This window comes from Anabrus simplex, chromosome 14 (assembly GCF_040414725.1).
Source record: "Anabrus simplex isolate iqAnaSimp1 chromosome 14, ASM4041472v1, whole genome shotgun sequence".
Classification (NCBI taxonomy): Eukaryota; Metazoa; Arthropoda; class Insecta; order Orthoptera; family Tettigoniidae; genus Anabrus; species Anabrus simplex.
This window is the reverse complement of record NC_090278.1, coordinates 28303592-28320984: the sequence shown is the minus strand read 5'-3', so window position 1 is coordinate 28320984 and position 17393 is coordinate 28303592. Positions and strand designations below refer to the sequence as shown.

Sequence of the window (17393 nt, the reverse complement as noted above, 5' to 3'; positions counted from 1 at the left end):
TTAGGCTCTACCCCGGAGAGAATCCTTCAATGATTTCCCCCTGACATAAACATTGACAATGAATTCACTTCGAAAGAATAGGACATGTCGTAAGTTCTTATAAATGTTCGAAATTGAAACACAATCCTACTTGAAAGGCTAACAGCCGTTATAAATAAGTTACGTCTTTCTCAAAGGAAGTACTTCAATATTCAATAAAGCGTCACATTAGTGGTACCTTATTTTGCGGAGGGTGTCTTGAAAAATGAACTGTGCGTCGTGGTGCGTGAAAATAGGGTGGAATTACTTTAGTATTCGAGAAGGAGCGATAGAGGGAGAAACGATTTGAATACGACCGCGCTGTGCCTTCCCTCTCCCCACTCCATCCCCTTTTGCACTTCAAATATTCCTTGTATAAGCAATCAAGAAAAGCAGCGGGGCGACAAATTGGAATTAATACGTTCCATTATGGTATTTGTACTCGAGAATGGAAAACAGCCTGCCTTCCCCCACTCCTCCGCCATCTACGAATGAAGAATTAATTATTATTTCCCTAAGAATATTTCCTCTTTCTTCCCTCAACGAGAATGGAATACTAATGAATGTTATTGTATGCGAGTCGTTGACTGCTTTTCGTCCTCAGATGTCAGAGAGAAATAACAGGAAACTGTATGGAAAAATAAACAGGAAATTTTACAGACGAATAAATATGTTTTAATAATAAAAGTTGGAAAAAACAAGTAACCTAACGTTGAGTGCCCTTGTTTTGATGATTTGTCCATAAAAATCTTTATCTCCTCTATACGATACTATCGATTCGAAATTCCTTAAGCCTTACAGGGTGAGTCCCTTAAGGGTTGTCGTCCTTCCTGCATTCCACCTGTCGGTAAACGATACCGCGGTCCCAGACATGCTCTTCCCGTGCTCAAATAGAAACCCCATCAACTTCGAGTGTAGAGTTTTACTGTTGAAAACACTTCTCAACAGACAGAGTAAGGGTACCGTACTACGAAAAACCTTAAAATGCAGCAATTTCCTCAATTGTGCCAAAAGTTAGAAAGATAAAAGACCCGGAAAAGTTTCAAATTGTGAGTCTGGATAGCTCTATCCATTTAAAAAACAAATTTCGAAAGATCACTTCCGGCCTAAATATAGTTCTGGAAAAACCGCTTTAAATCGCTTGTTTCTGTATTCGTTTTCTTTTTTAATCAAATCCTAGCCAAATTAACTTACTTACATAATTATTTCTGTAACATGTTCCTTGGTTCAATACCCTGGGGAGTTTTTCGACTTTCTGAAAAATGTCCACACCGAATGTACTTATATGAAATTAAGTGAAACTCTGCGTTATCTCACATTAGTGCTCATAGTGGCAAACTGCTAATCTTGCCGACCGGACAACGATGATTAAGAAAAGGATTGTAATTTTTACGAATAAATAAAAAATATATTCTTATACTTTATTATATTTTACTTGCCTAAAATTCGTAGCTCATATCCGTAGGATGTTTTCAACGTTGGGTTGCTTGTTTGAATCATGCTAGAGCTGTGGATTTTTCTATTTGACAAATTTAAATACTTTTGCTGTTGGATATCAGATGATTTAAACCCAGATCTTCAAATTAAGACTTGTATATAGCGTTCAAGGAAATGAAGGCTTTACTGTGCGATGACGCCGCAAATTTAAAACTGAGGCAGCGCGTGGTTAAATGTTATGTATGGTCAATTTCTCTTTGTGGACTTTGAAATCGACCACTATAAAAAGGGTGGAATATTCGAAAATGTGCTTTCATGAAGGCAACTCTAAAAGTCTCTTGGATAGAGCATGTCTTTAATAAACAGATATTGCAGAGAGCACACTCTGAAAGAGAGGTGCTGACCAGCATGGAAAGGCTGGAATCTCTGGAAATGTGGTTTCACAGAAGAATGCTAAAAGTCTCCTGCACAAAGCATGTTACTAATGAAGAGATACTGCAGACAGCACACTCTGAAACAGAACTGCTAACAATCACAAAATGCAGAAAAATTGGTATCAGGACCTTTTGTCACGTGGTGAAAGATATGGAGTATAAAAGGCAAAATTGAACGACAGCGAGAATTGGACACAATAACCACGCTATGCCACAAAGATACTCAAGACTAAACTGGAATAAGAACTGTCGAACAATTCTGCGGTTTTGCCACTGAAGATGGTCCATACCAAAGGTCGAAACATGTATGGTCAATAATGAAAATTTGACTCCCTTAGAAGAGGTAGCATTGTACTGAATAGGAGGACTGCATTAAAATCTACATTATTGTATATTCACACGGTTTCTGGGACTAACTATTTGACTGGTTGAAGGCTCTAAGACTGCTGCAGATAATGTATTCCAGTTTTAATCCACTAATTTTCAAATGAATATTTGTCTTCTTCAGCCCTATTTTTAATGTTATGAATGATGAGCACTACTTTTGTAACTGCTTGTTCCTATAATCATTGAACATGTTCATATTTTTCTTCCTTCTAGCTATAAGTCAGTCCCACTCAAATTTTTCTGTTATTTTTGCCATGATACTTTAGGGTCCGAAATAATTAAACACAAACATCACTATCATTTGTGCTCTAACTTCGTATCTTGTGGAATAATACGTTAAAAAATACAAATTCTGTAAAGATGAAAGTTTATTTTCCGCGCGTCATCATTTATGAAACCTAATTTGATCAAGGATATGGAAAGCAAACTTATAACATATCTTCTTCTTGTTGAAGAAAAGATTTATCTTCATGAGCGTAAGTCGAGCATCATGTGTCATTAAAGATCGTTAGAGAGTATTTACCTTCAATGAGTACGAATAAATTATGGAGGAATCCATGCGTGGCCAATTTCTTGAATTCGTCGTGTCCCCGAGATATTATAATTCTACAGGGTGGTCCAAATGTCTCGTCACTCCCTTTGTTTCAGTGCAGTTGTGTACTACATTTCATCCTCTACATGGAGTATACAAATGGTAATGTTAAATCTTGTGGTGGCAGCCTGTACTTGTCAAAATAAAATACAAAATATCCGCAATATATGAAATAAATCTACGAAGCTTTATATATCTACATAAACCAAATATTTTAATGATTGTCTTGTTGCCGCGAAATTGCTTACACGTTTTGATAAGCACAGTCTGCTCAAAAAGTGTAATGCCTAAATTCAAAATAATAACAATAAAGGTTTTGTTCAATATATAGAAAACTGAAATATGTCACGAATAAACTGAGATACACAGATTGCGAATGATGTATCTGTAATGCACTGGCAAACGTTTCATCACTCTGAGAGGTATATTCTTGAACATTTTAGGGAAAATGTGTTGGCATGCCTTGCTCATGAGGGTTGAACTTTGGTCTCGTTGTTACGATAGGTTGCGGTATGACAGGCAAGCCTCACTTTCACTTTCCGATGTTCGATGCGAAGTAATAGCTAATACACATTCCGAATCCGACTCTAAATCTGTTGGTTCATTCTCATTATCCTCAAAATCAGGTCTATCAATTTCATTTTCTAACAAATCGCCATATTTCATCAGTAATTTTCCATATTTAGACACACACACACTGTACTAATATATATATATTGTACCAGTAAAAGTTCGGGGCGTAAGGCATGAGAAGGATCTCAGGTAGTGGAAGTTGGCTTTTGGAGCCGGTACAGAGCAGGATAGACTCGCAGGGCGAATAATAGATGGTTATACCCTTTTTCAAACAATTTATTCATAATGTTAATCAATTCACCACCCTGCAATGTCGATATAGAATGCAAATAATTTGTGGAAATCAAAAGGGTTAACGTAAATCTTCTTGAATGCAATTTGTGAAAATAAATAAATCTCACAGATCCAATAGTCTTTTGCGAAAACACAAAGTGTCAGTTTTTCATCTAAAGTCTTTCTAAGTATTATGACATGACATGAACACACTTATAATTGAAAATGAGAATTTGAACTTCTGTTGAGAGTTTCTCAGTTTGTGAGCCTTGAAACATAGAACACTTGAAACTCCTAGAGTCTTTCTTATGTGAAATAGATTTTAAAAATAGATTTATCATTAAAAGATGAATTTTGAGTAATGGTGGAAAACTACGAAGTATCGTCACACGCAGCACTGGGTAAACCACTGTTCACGATTGGTAAGAAAGAAAAAAAAAGAAAGTCAGTTTGTGACTACTCACTTATTGAAAAACTTGGCTTACGAATACTGATGAGAATCTGGAACATTCCGCGGGTGCGAATGATGACTCGAACTTGAAGTTCCACGAAGAAACCACGTTGATGTCATAGATGAAATGATGTTGAAGGTAGTTGGATCTTGTAAAATTTTCTGAAGATTTCTGCTGCTCGTGAAAATGATCTTAACACACGGAACATGCAGGTAGTATTTACAGATACTATGTTAATTTTAGGACGTCAAATGAGTGATCACAGTCCTTGTTGCAAAAAAACACTATTTTAAACTGTCACTGAGAACGTCCAACACAGTGCAAACACGTAATATTTCTCATTACCGTCTCTAACCACAGTCTTTGAATCGTTATCCTGACAGATAACACTAATTCTCTAATGTTGATAGAACTATATTATTTTAGAAAAAGTTCTTAACTTTCACTAAGTTTATCACTGTAACACGTCATGTCCTAATATGGCATATAAATAAAAAGACACAGTCCAAGGATGTGCGATGTTAGAAAATAAGTTCTAGAGTGGTTAAAGTTACTGTACACGACAGTTTCTGTTGGTAATTTAATATTGTGTGCAATTAATTAAGTCCACACGTCATGTTGTGAATGTCCAATATATAACTTCGAACTTCACTGATTTCGTAAATGTTATACTTTGAAATGTCTGTAAGTTATATCGTAGTCGCGGCACAATAGACTACTTAAGGTGCGACGTCTTTTTTTTTCAAGTACGATGGCGATTTACTAGCCCGTAATTTCGTCTCCGCGAAACACGACGAAAAGTACTGTCTTCGAGACTGCACGACCGGGCGAGTTGGCCGTGCGCGTAGAGGCGCGCGGCTGTGAGCTTGCATCCGGGAGATAGTAGGTTCGAATCCCACTATCGGCAGCCCTGAAAATGGTTTTCCGTGGTTTCCCATTTTCACACCAGGCAAATGCTGGGGCTGTACCTTAATTAAGGCCACGGCCGCTTCCTTCCAACTCCTAGGCCTTTCCTGTCCCATCGTCGCCATAAGACCTATCTGTGTCGGTGCGACGTAAAGCCCATAGCAAAAAAAAAAAAAGAGACTGCACGAACATACTATGTGAGGGCGAGTCTCCCCTCTCTCTTACTCATACACATACTGCACTGCTAGACTGGACTGCTTGCAATGAACTGAACTCAACTCAACACACAACACAACTACCTGTTAGCCTTGACCCAGTGGCATATATAGCTGGCGCTGGGAGGGGTAGTTTCTCTCTCGGCCATGTGACCGTGAGTGCGTAATTTCTGTTAGATTTTAAATCATTGTAACTCAGCAACCATAGGATGGATTAATTTGGAATTTATAGAGATTAATTTTCATGACGTCCTCTACATTTTAGCGTTTGTTCCATTAAAATTGGTACAGGCGTTGAAAACTTGCGAAAAGAAGGAGATTTTCGAGAAATATCTCTATGGGAGGTGAGCTTTGAACGACAGGTGACGTCACTTGACTCCGCCTAGCGCACTCGTGGAGTCTGATACATACTGGAACATTCTTTTACTTAGATGTTCGTACGTCGGACGGATCTCATATGCTGGAACAACATTTCTTTTGATAACTATGGACCAGGACCTAGGCTTTACTGGTACAATATATATATTTACAAACAAATAACAAGATATATATAGGAGTAAAAACTCGCACCAAACAGAAATCTACGTAATAAAATGTAATAGAAAAGGAAGCAGAGCCCGTGAAGGTTTGTTTACAAACAGATGGTCTGAAAACTTCACTCATTTCTTTCTGTGAATTTACGCCCAAAGAAGTTGTAAAATATGAATGGAACTGAACTCACGGTTGCTGCTGCCATCAAGAATGAAAGAAAGTAGACTGTCATGACACCTTTTGAATAAATGAGGAAATTATGTAATGAAAAATGAGCATGTCGACTATTCGACAGTATCACTAAAGGAGTGACCAAAGTGTCGAATATTCTACAGTTGCGAGTTCTATGGTTAAAACTTCGCTGTTCTACTCACAGGCTGCGAGAATCCCCAAACGAGCACCATATGGCTTGACGTGACAAGAGGTCTTGACAGCCGTTCGCTGGTAATTATTAGATTTTTAGGTGCGTTTTGTAGTTAGTATCACGATGATTAAGTACACTACAGCGCAGAGAACATTTTTGGTCGTATATTTGCACATGGAAAGGGAACCTGTTAACAGATGCCTTTAAAAATTCCCTAGACAGTTTCTCGGCTCTAGAGTACCATCAAACCGTTACGTGCAACAACTCGTTCACAATGGGCGTAGAACTGATCCCGCACCCAATTAAAAAAGCTGCGATGGAGAAGAGCTCTCACACAGGAGATGTCAGAAGGTTTACAGGCAAGACTACAGGTCAGTCCACAGAAGCCACTTTCGAGAGTAGCTCAGGAAACGTGTATTTCACATTCGTCAGCACGCAATACAAGAAATTATTACGTTTACGATCTTACCGGACTCATTCAGTCGTGAGTTCAGTTTCGTTTACTAGTTTATTTGTTTGTTTATTTTTCTTCTTCTGCGCGAATGGGTCACTGAGGACTACGCGGAATCGATATTTGTTGAGCTTTCCTCCTTGCCCGAAAGTTCTTAATTTTCATCGATTGGTGTAATTTCTGTTCCTACGACCAAGTGCGTCGTCTTCTCTTGTCTTGTACTGCCTTCCTCAAATCCCCTTGTGTGAACAATTTTTCTTATTACATTCCTATCCTGCAGATTTGGTGAGGTCTTTATCTACTTGCTTACACCATTTTGATCTCATCCGTTTTATTTTCAAACATTTGTGTATTTGAAAAGTAAGTCTGTTGTTATTCACTTTTTCCAAATGGCTTATAAATTGAATTCGTCGCAGCAAGTTTAGGTATGTTGAAATATATTTCCGAGTAGGGTTTGCGGTAATATATTCCATTTTAATTGTTAGCCCTAATATTGTTGACATGAATTTCTTTCTTTAACTCTAATTGTTCCTTTAAATTTTTATGATGTAAATTGAGCGTTTTTGAAGCATGAAGAACCTCAGGTTTGATCATCGTTAAGTTATGACGAATTTTATTGTTCCAGGACAACCATTTTTTATGAAAAACATTCTTTGGGTGTTGAGGAGCAATTCCCGTTTTCTGAATGTATTTATTTATTTATTTCTCCCGAGCAAGTATATACCCGATAAGTTCAGTTTCGCTCAGTTTCTATAGTCGTAATCACGCAGATCGTTTGGGACCAATACGTCCCCTCGCCATTGTGGGCATTGCGTTCGTTGTTGCCGTTTCTCTGCGCTCCTATGCCTCGGTACTCCCCTACGAAGTTGTAAATTATACTGCCTGTACTTCAGTACGAGCTCTTATAGTGTAGAAGAGCAGGTTGTTGCGGAGTTTTGGGTGCCTGAACGCCCACATACGGGCAGAGCATACGATGAGACTAGAAGAGTAACACTTCCTTGTGAACACAAGCAGTTTCCAACTGCATCAATTAAAGACAATCCGTGGTGGGTGGGATGGCCATCCTCACGACAACACTCATGTACGCTGGTAGAGGCATATGCCCTCCGATCACCCAACAAGTTTAATTACATCGCTCTATGACGTTGTAGTTGTTTTTATTGTTTAAGTCATCAGTCCATAGACTGGTTTGATAACACTCTATCCTGTGCTAAACATTTCACATCTACATATCCGCTGCATTTTACATGTGATCTAATATGCTTGCCATATTCGTACCTTTGTCTACAACTGCAGTCCTTACCACCTACACTTCCGTCAAAAGCCATCTGTACAAGTCCTGGATGTCTTTTCATTATATCACTTCTTCTTATCAAATTTAACCAAACCAATCTCATCTCACCAATTCGATTCAGTATACCTTCAGTCGTGATTCTATCTACCCATCTCACCTTCAGCATTCTTCTGTAACACCACATTTCAAATGCTTCTATTCTCTCTCCTTCTGAGCTAGTTATCGTCCATGTTTCACTTCCATACAATGCTACGCTCCAGGCAAAGGCTTCATAAACATCTTTCTAATTCCTACATCAGTGTTCAAGGCGAACAAATTTATTTTCTTAAGAAAGGTCTTCCTTGCTTGAGTTACTCTGAATTTTATGTCGTCCTTACTTCTTCCATCGTTACTTATTTTAGCACCCAAATAACAATATGCATCTACGTCCTTTAAGACACCATTTCTTAATCTGATATTTTCTGCATCACCTGACCTCGTTCGACCGTACTCTATTCCTTTTGTTTTGGACTTACTTATTTTTATTTTGTATTCCTTCTCCAAGTCCGCCTCTGAGGTGTAGTGGTTAGCGTGATTAGCTGCCACCCCGGAGGCGCAGGTTCGATTCCCGGCTCTGCCACGAAATTTGAAAAGTGGTACGAGGGCTGGAACGGGATCCACTCAGCCTCGGGAGGTCAACTGAGTAGAGGTGGGTTCGATTCCCACCTCAGCCATCCTGGAAGTGGTTTTCCGTGGTTTCCCACTTCTCCTCCAGGCAAATCCCGGGATGTTACCTAACTTAAGGCCACGGCCGCTTCCTTCCCTCTTCCTTGCCTCTCCATTCCAATCTTCCCATCCCTCCACAAGGCCCCTGTTCAGCATTGCAGGTGAGGCCGCCTGGGCGAGGTACTGGTCATACTCCCCGGTTGTATCCCCCGACCAAGAGTCTGAAACTGCAGGACACTGCCCTTGAGGCGGTAGAGGTGGGATCCCTCGCTAAGTCCGAGGGTAAAGCCGAACCCGGAGGGTAAACAGATAATGATGATGATGATGATTCCTTCTCCAAGATTCTGCTCATACCATTCAGCGTTTCCTCCAGATATTTTGTAGAAAGGTAAAATAACAATATCATCTGCAGAAATCAGGGTTTTGATTTTTTCACCTTTCACTTTGATTCCCTTTCCAAATTCCTCTTTGATATCCTTTATCTCCTCTTCTATGTATACATTGAAAAGAAGAGGGATCCTAATGCAGGCTTGTCTCACTCCTTTTGTATTGTTGCCTCTTTTTCAAAACCCTCGTTTCTTGCCACTGCAGACTGATTTTGTAAAGATTGTGGAAAATTCTCCTTTGTCGATATCGGATCCCGATCGCCTTCAGAATCTCAAATAGCTTGGTCCAATTAACAATATCCAATACCGTTCCTAAGTCAACGAACAACTTGTACGTTGGCTGGTCTTTCTTAATTCTGTCCTCTAAGATCAGACTTAAAGTCCGGATTGCTTCACGTGTTCCTACATTTCTTCTGAAGCCGAACTTATCTTCTCCCAAGTCCGGCTCCATGGCTAAATGGTTAGCATGCTGGCGTTTGGTCACAGGGGTCCTGGGTTCGATTCCCGGCAGGGTCGAGAATTTTAACCATAATTGGTTAATTTCGCTGGCACTGGGGCTGGGTGTATGTGTCGTCTTCATCATCATTTCATCCTCATCACGACGCGCAGGTCACCTACGGGTGTCAAATCTAAAGACCTGCATCTGGCGAGCCGAACATGTCCTCGGACACTCCCGGCACTAAAAGCCATACGCCATTTCATTTCTTCTCCCAAATCAGTTTCAACTTGTCTTTACATTCTTCTATAATACATGTAAAAATTTTGCAGGCGTGAGATACTAAACTAATGGTGTGGCAGTTTCGACACTTGTCAGCACTGGCTTCCTTGGGAATATATATAACAACATTCTGCCAAAAATCGGATGGCAGTTCTCCTGTATCATACATCTTATACACTAAACGAAATAACCTCTCCATACAGGTTTCCGCTAAGGCAGCCAGTAATTCTGAGGGTATGTCATGAATTCCCTGTGCAGTTTTAATACTTAGGTCTCTCCAAGCTCTGTCGAAATGTGACTTCAGAATTGGATCTCCCACGTCTGCTCCTGGGAAAGTCCTGCAATCCAACACCTTGTTTCTGAATCTCTGCCTAATCATAATGAAGTCTATTTGATACCTTCCAGTGTATCCAGGTCTCGTCCATGTGTACAGCCGTCTTTTGTGGTGTTTGAACCGAGTATTAGCAAGGACTCAATTAAGATCGGTACAGAATTCAAGCAGCCGGCGGTTTTCTCTCATTCCTTCCTTTAAATCTGAATTCTCCTATTGTATTACGTTCTCTTTTTTGGCCTACCATTGCATTCCAGTCTCCCATCACAATTAGAATCTTGTCACCTTTCACATATTGTACTAAATCTACTTTATCTTCGTATATTCTTCCTATTTCTTCTTCATCCGCTGAACTGTTAGGCATATAGACCTGCACTATTGTGGTGGTCATTGGCCTCGTGTCTATCTTGACCACAATAATCCTTTCACTATGCTGGTCGTAGTAGATTACCCGCAGCCTTATTTTCTTATTCATTATTAAATCAACTTCCGCATTTCCCCTTTTTGATTCTTTTGTTGATAATTCTGTAGTGGACTGACCAAAAATTCTGCTCTTCCTACAAACGAACTTCACTTATAACAACTACACCTAAATTTTCAGAGTCTCTATCCTGCCACAACGATTCAAACTTTTGACATTCCACGCTCCGACTCACAGAATGTCAGTATCCATCTTCCTGATGATTGCCCCCTCTCGTGTAGTCCCCACACGGAGATCCAAATGGGGGACTATTTTACCCACGAGATAGCCATCATCAGTACATCATTCATACAGACAGAGCTGCATGTCCTCGGGAGTTAGTTATGGCTGTAGCTTCCCGTTGCTTTCAGCCGTGTAGCAGTATCAACACAGCTAGGTCATGTTAAGTATTGTTACAAGACAATATCAGTCAATCACGTAGACTGCCGCCCTTGCAGCTTCCGAAAGGCTGCTACCCCCGTTTCGATGAACCATTCTTTAGTCTGGTCTCTCGACACATATCCATCCGATGTGATGGCACCTGCGGCTCGGCTACCTGCTTCATTGGGACACGCAAGCCTCTCCACTGCAGCAGGGTCACATGATTCACAGGGGAGGTTCTATGAGGTATTATTATCAAATAACCAAGCAATTGAAGGAATCTGTTAAGGCTGTCTTCAACAGTAATGACAGAGCTATGCTTCGTAAATTATCAATCAGGTCAAAGCGCCGTATCATTTTGTGGGCTGAAGATAATGGTGCTCATAATGAATTTCTGGATGAGTAAACATTCATCCTGGCGGCAGCGAATCCGCCCAGACTCTGTGCTTATTGGAATACCTAACAAGTATAGGATTATGCTGAGCTATTATCCACTTTGCGTGGTCTACGGGTGACAAGGCATTTGGACCACCACTTGTGTCGTGAACATTGAGTACGGCTAGAACATCGCTCGCAGTCAATAAATAGCCTATTTGTAAACCTGAAACACTTGTTTCTTATTTATGTCAACAATTGCACTGTGTGTCAATTAATTGTGTATGCATTTTCTTTCTGAAATAAAGATATTTATTTTTTAATTGTAGTATCGAGCGAGTTGGTCGCGTGGTTAGGGTCGCGCAGCTGTGAATTTTTATTTGGGAGATAGTGGGTTCGATCCCACCGGCGGAAGCGCTGAAGATAATTTTCTATCGTTTTCCGTTTTACACCAGACTGTACCTTAATAAATCCGCGAAGGGTCGCGTTACTGTCTTTTAGATCGGGCGCACACATTTTCCGTTATTTCTCAATAGTTTTACTGTATAAAGCTTCCTCCCTTCCTGTACCTTTCAATAGACATGTCCACTACACGTGATTAGGTTCGCTGTTCCCTCTTCCACCCCCAATGAGTTACTGGAAGGTTTCTTTCTGGAAGCTTAGTTCTTTACACCGTGCGCGATTCATGACGTCCACCGTCCGCGATCTTTTCGTCGGTATAGAAGTTTTTTTTTAATTTCATGGGTATATTTTTCTACAATAATGCAATGTATTTTGCTACAAAAGTGGTATTTAGTTTCATGGATATGTTTTTCTTTAACAATGCAATGTGTTTTGCAAGAAAAACTGGTATTTTGTATCATGGACATATTTTCCTTAATAATATGGCTTGTTTTGTTATAAATTAATGTTTTATATACTTTTCTTAGAGAAATCAATGAATTTTGCTTTAAAAACTTTGTATTTTATACTTCACGGTTAAATCGAGCGTGCATGGCCGATGATGCAACTCTTTTGACGACCCCTCTCAGGTTAAAGCCACGGCTGCGACCTTCCCAATCATCGCCCATTCCCCATCCTTCCGTCAACGGGTTATTTCGACGTCGAAACAAGCAGAATAATGGTGGATAAGGTGGATATAAAGAAGACAAACTTTTCCTTTCGCGAAAAGCTAATACCCATAAATATGTTATTCGGTCATCATCATCATCATTGTTGATCATCTCCAGTTTCCCGGGTGTGGTGTATGAGCCCCCTCCATCTTTGTCTGTCCACGAGCCACTGTTCTCTCGCAATCTTTTCCCAACCTTGTCATCTCTCCTCAACATCTTTCTTCACCAGGTATATTCATTTTCCTCTAGTTCTGCCCCCTCGTCTTCTTTCTTTCTCTTTCATATTCTCTTCTTGCAGTCCTGCTTGTACTCGTCCTTCTTACATGGCCAAACGACTTCATTCTTGCTTTCTGGATCCTCTGAGTTAGAGAGTCTCTTTTCCCACCTTCTCTCGGACTTCTTTATTCCTTCTTAGACTTTTGTATCATGGTGCGTGGCAACTTCATTTCTGCAGACTGGAGTTTTGAGTTGTCTTGTCTCGTTAATGTGGTCGGTTTCAGGCTGTACGTAAGGATGGGTGTATAATATGATTTATAGAATGTCATCTTAACTTTCAGTGGTATTTGTTCATCCCACACCAGCTGTCTCACTTGGTGGTAAAGTTCAGTTGCCTTGCTAATTCGACTGTATTCAATAAACTAAGCTTAATTAGTTAATGCAATAAATAAATAAAACCATGCCCTACGGTGACGAGCAATGTTACGTCACTGACGGTTCAATTTCCATTTCATCACGCTATATTTATACAAATCCACAGCCGCAGCGTCTTTGGCGACCAAGGCCTACGGTAACGACTAATGTGACGTCAGTTCCGTCCACAAATTTCTTCGCGTCGGGTTGCATAAATTCTTGAATTACCCCAGCCATGAGACATATTCATGTCATTAAGGGTCAGACAGAAACAGGAAGAAAACGGATGTTTATTTTGTGGAGAAATGATGGCTGAGGCGCATCTATTAAAAGTTTTTACGGGGACCGTTGCAATCAGAGTAAAATATCTAGGTAGGGAATATAAAAAAGAAAGTAAGAGAAATAATTATTTGTTATGATTAAACAACTAGCATATGTACCCTTTCTTCACACGGGAGTTGGCAATTAATTTCACGATTCTTTCATGAATTTATGAGAAGTTACATGCCCGTATTTAAACGTCTAATAAGGGATGTTAAACTGATATTCTTCAACGAGAGCAGGTGAAGTACGATAAAGCTGGACAAAGTGGAGACAGAGTGGGGCAGATCACAGATTTTATTCAACATACAGCCCTGGTCCGAAGTTGAGCATATTCTCCCTATTTCTTGGTTACATATTGTTTTACCTTTGAAACCGGGAGTGGCACTGTGGATGAAGTCTGAAAAACATCGTTTACGATAACCTCCCTCTATCGAAAAGAGTAAAATGACTCTTTACTTAAACCAATTAACCCAAATTGAAATGACACAACAGCCTCTAGAACAGTCTATTAATAATAACTCCCTTGTAAACCTCCTATCGAACAATCCACATGAGAAAAACTGTAGACATTGATTTCCATTAATCCTGGTACTTTTCCATTAAGGTTGGTCATGTATACTCGTACTTTGTGGAGGGTAAAATCACAGTTTTGACTTCCTATAAACCCCAAACCAATCCGGGATTTAGAAATAATATTGACCCTAATACCTACCCAAGGAGAGATATAAAGTTTGGTAGAAATATATAGTGTAGTTTCCCAGTTGTAAAATCTCAACAAACGCACGAGCAGACAAATCAACAAGAAAGCTAAAAAAAGTCCGCTCGAAGTTATAATGAAAAACGGCCCGTTAATGATACTTCGTTTAATAATCCTCGCATCGAAATAATGCACATGAGAAAAAAGGTACAGTAGTTTATTTTTATTAAGGCAGGTACATTTCCATTAAGTGTGGATGTGTATGTTTTGTGAGAGTGCAAAATCGCGGCTCCGGTTTCTTACAAACCTCCAGTCAATTCAGGGATTTAGAAACAATATTGGCCCTTAAGCCTACCCAAGAATAGGTAGATTATAAATATGAAGTTTGGTAGAAACATATCGAGTATTTTTCAAGTTACAAGAACTCAGACAAACAGACAAACAAACAAGGACACCAAAGCTAAAAAAATGTGCAGATGATCATTATTACACCTGAAACGGATAAGTGAATAAAAATTTCGCCAAAATAGTCAGTGTATAGACACACGGTCGCTACTATTTTATTTATATAGATCCGGAATCTGCTCCACGTACAACACCTTTTGGCTATGTCCACTGGACTTAGCCTGTAAAACTGTCTTTTAATGATATCTCACTTATTACTCATTCTATCGAGAAAAGTGCACACGAGGAGAACGTTTTAGAAATGGATTTCCATCAAAGTTGGTCTGGTATATTCTGTTGGAGAGTAAAATCACTGTTTCAGATTCCTATAAACCCCCATTCCACTCTGGGTATTTGAAACGCTATAGACCTTAAATGTTACCTTTGGAGAGGGGATGGTAAATATGAAGCTTGGTTAAAATATGTCCAGTGCTTTGCAGTTATAAGAAATAAGCTTTACACGGACCCACTTTTAGGTTAAGTCCTCTCGCAGTTAGAATGTAAAACGGTCCTTTAATGATATCTACCGTATTAATCCTCGTATCGAAATGATGCGCATGATAAAACCAGTTTCAGAAGGGAGGTAGATTTCCGTTAAGTTTTGTTGTGTGTATTTTGTGGGAGTGAAAAGTTACTGCTTCGGTTTCGTATAAACTCCCAGTCACTTCAGGGTTTCAGGAAGAATATTGGCCCTAAAACCTACCCAAGACCAGGTTGATTCTAAATATCAAGTTTGATAGAAATATATCCAGTAGTTTTCAAGTTATAAGAACTCAGACAACAACAACAACAACAACAACAACAACAACAACAACAATAATAATAATAATAATAATAATAATAATAATAATAATAATAATAATGCTATTTGCTTTACGTCCCACTAACTACTTTTACGGTTTTCGGAGATGCCGAGGTGCCGAAATTTAGTCCCGCAGGAGTTCTTTTACGTGCCAGTAAATCTACCGACACGAGGCTGACGTATTTGAGCACCTTCAAATACCACCAGACTGAGCCAGGATCGAACCATCCACATTGGGGTGAGAAGGCCAGCGCCTCAACCGTCTGAGCCACTCAGCCCGGCAGAACTCAGACAAACAGACAGTCTAACAGAAAAACAAACAGACAGACAACAAAGCTAAAAAATATGCAGATGGTCATTATTACATCTGAAGCGGATAACTGAATGAACATTTCACCAAAATTGTCATGTACAGACACACGGGCGTTACGATTTTATTTACATAGAAGTATTGATTATACCGGGAAGAACAACAACTTTTTCTTGTATTTAAAAAACTTGCAGAAAACGGAAATATGAAGAGAAAAATGTGCTAACGACAGTAATGAAGAGTAAGATGCATTTTGGTCGTAGAATATGTAGCATTAATTTTACATCTAGAAGGAAATGAAAACAAGGAAATTATTACATGTTGAATGGATATAATTACTAGTAGGTTGAAATATAATACTGAATGCAGTAATAGACAAATTAGCGCATGCGCGCTGCTCCACAGTATTCCTTACAAATAGGGCAGAAAACTCGTCTTGATATGTCTGTCGCAGTCATGTTGTTTTGCCTGCCCTCTTCAGTGGCTTTATGAACATTTAATTCCGGTACATAATAAATGACTCATTCGTAATATAGTTCATAACTAAAGCCCAGATTTTTATGCAGTAACAGGTTAGATTGCAAAGTAATTTGTTTAGTAGGAAGTGTCGGCCACCCGCTGTTCCATAATGTAGCAAGAGTAACGTAAATTACAGGGGTTCTGATGGGCCGTACCCCTAATGTTTATGCAAACCCCATAGCATAGTCGTTGTGAAGGTAGACTATACTTGCTGCTCGCTTCAGTAAGTTTGCATTCTATCCTATTGATGCTTAAAATCCGGGCTCTATTTATAACACTTCTTTCCATAGAGTATTCACTGTGCTTCGACCATTCGGCCGTACCTGGATCTTAACATTTTCAAATGACCTTGTCTGAGAAGTGCAACGTACAATTGGCCGTGACTGAATACTGGTTCGGAGAAGTAGACACCACTTTTTCAAGAGTTTGTCCCTGCGCTTTATTAATGGTCATACAAAAGGCTAGTCAACTTGATACCTTCCCGTCTGTAGATACGTGGACTGTTTTCTCTTAACAGCATGTAAGTTATTAGGAGCGTTCTGCCATCCTTTGATTCTATTCAGAAGCTGGGGAAGGTCAGAGAATCAAAGAGTATCTAGCAAAGAATAGTATTCTTCCATGATCACAGGAAGTGTATACTCTCTGGTTTGACAAGTGGTAATCAAACATGGCTGCATGCAATGATATTACTAAGCATCAAAATTACATATATCAGAATATTAATGACAGTATTAGACGGTATGTAACCTGCTATTTATTGTGGTTAGGGTAAAGCTTCGCCTGCAATTTACAGTATTGGAGTGATCATTAATGAACTGATTTTATGACTATTCAAAGTTGGATGAACTCAGAGACCTATCATTGTCTCATGATTCACCGGCAGGGAATTCAGTAAAGAATAAAACAAAAATAACGCAATTCGGTCCAGTAGAACAGACGGACGGATTTGCCAAGTCTGTTTTAGTAAACTCATTTAATATATAGATAGTTGTAACAAAGATAATGTAATGCATATTTCAAACAAACGGACTGCAGTGAATAAAATCCCTTTCCACAGTTTCAGACGATCTTAAACTAGAGGATGGGAGTGCTCTAATCTACTCTATTCTATTTTGTTCTTGTAGTGGATTATATATATTTGGTCCCTTCTTTTTACCTGTTTGTAGGTTCTAGGATAATCTGTAACTCTTCTCGGTAATACAATTATTACTGTCGCCTCTGAGGAAGCACCAGTGCTGTATTAATCACATTTAGAACATTACATTTGAGATG

General features: G+C 39.4%; 1 protein-coding gene across 1 annotated transcript in view; it reads left to right on the top strand.

Moving 5' to 3' along the window:
* Nlg3 (Neuroligin 3) overlaps window positions 1-17393 on the top strand; it is a 639972-nt gene that overhangs the window by 158290 nt on the left and 464289 nt on the right. The window lies entirely within an intron of this gene.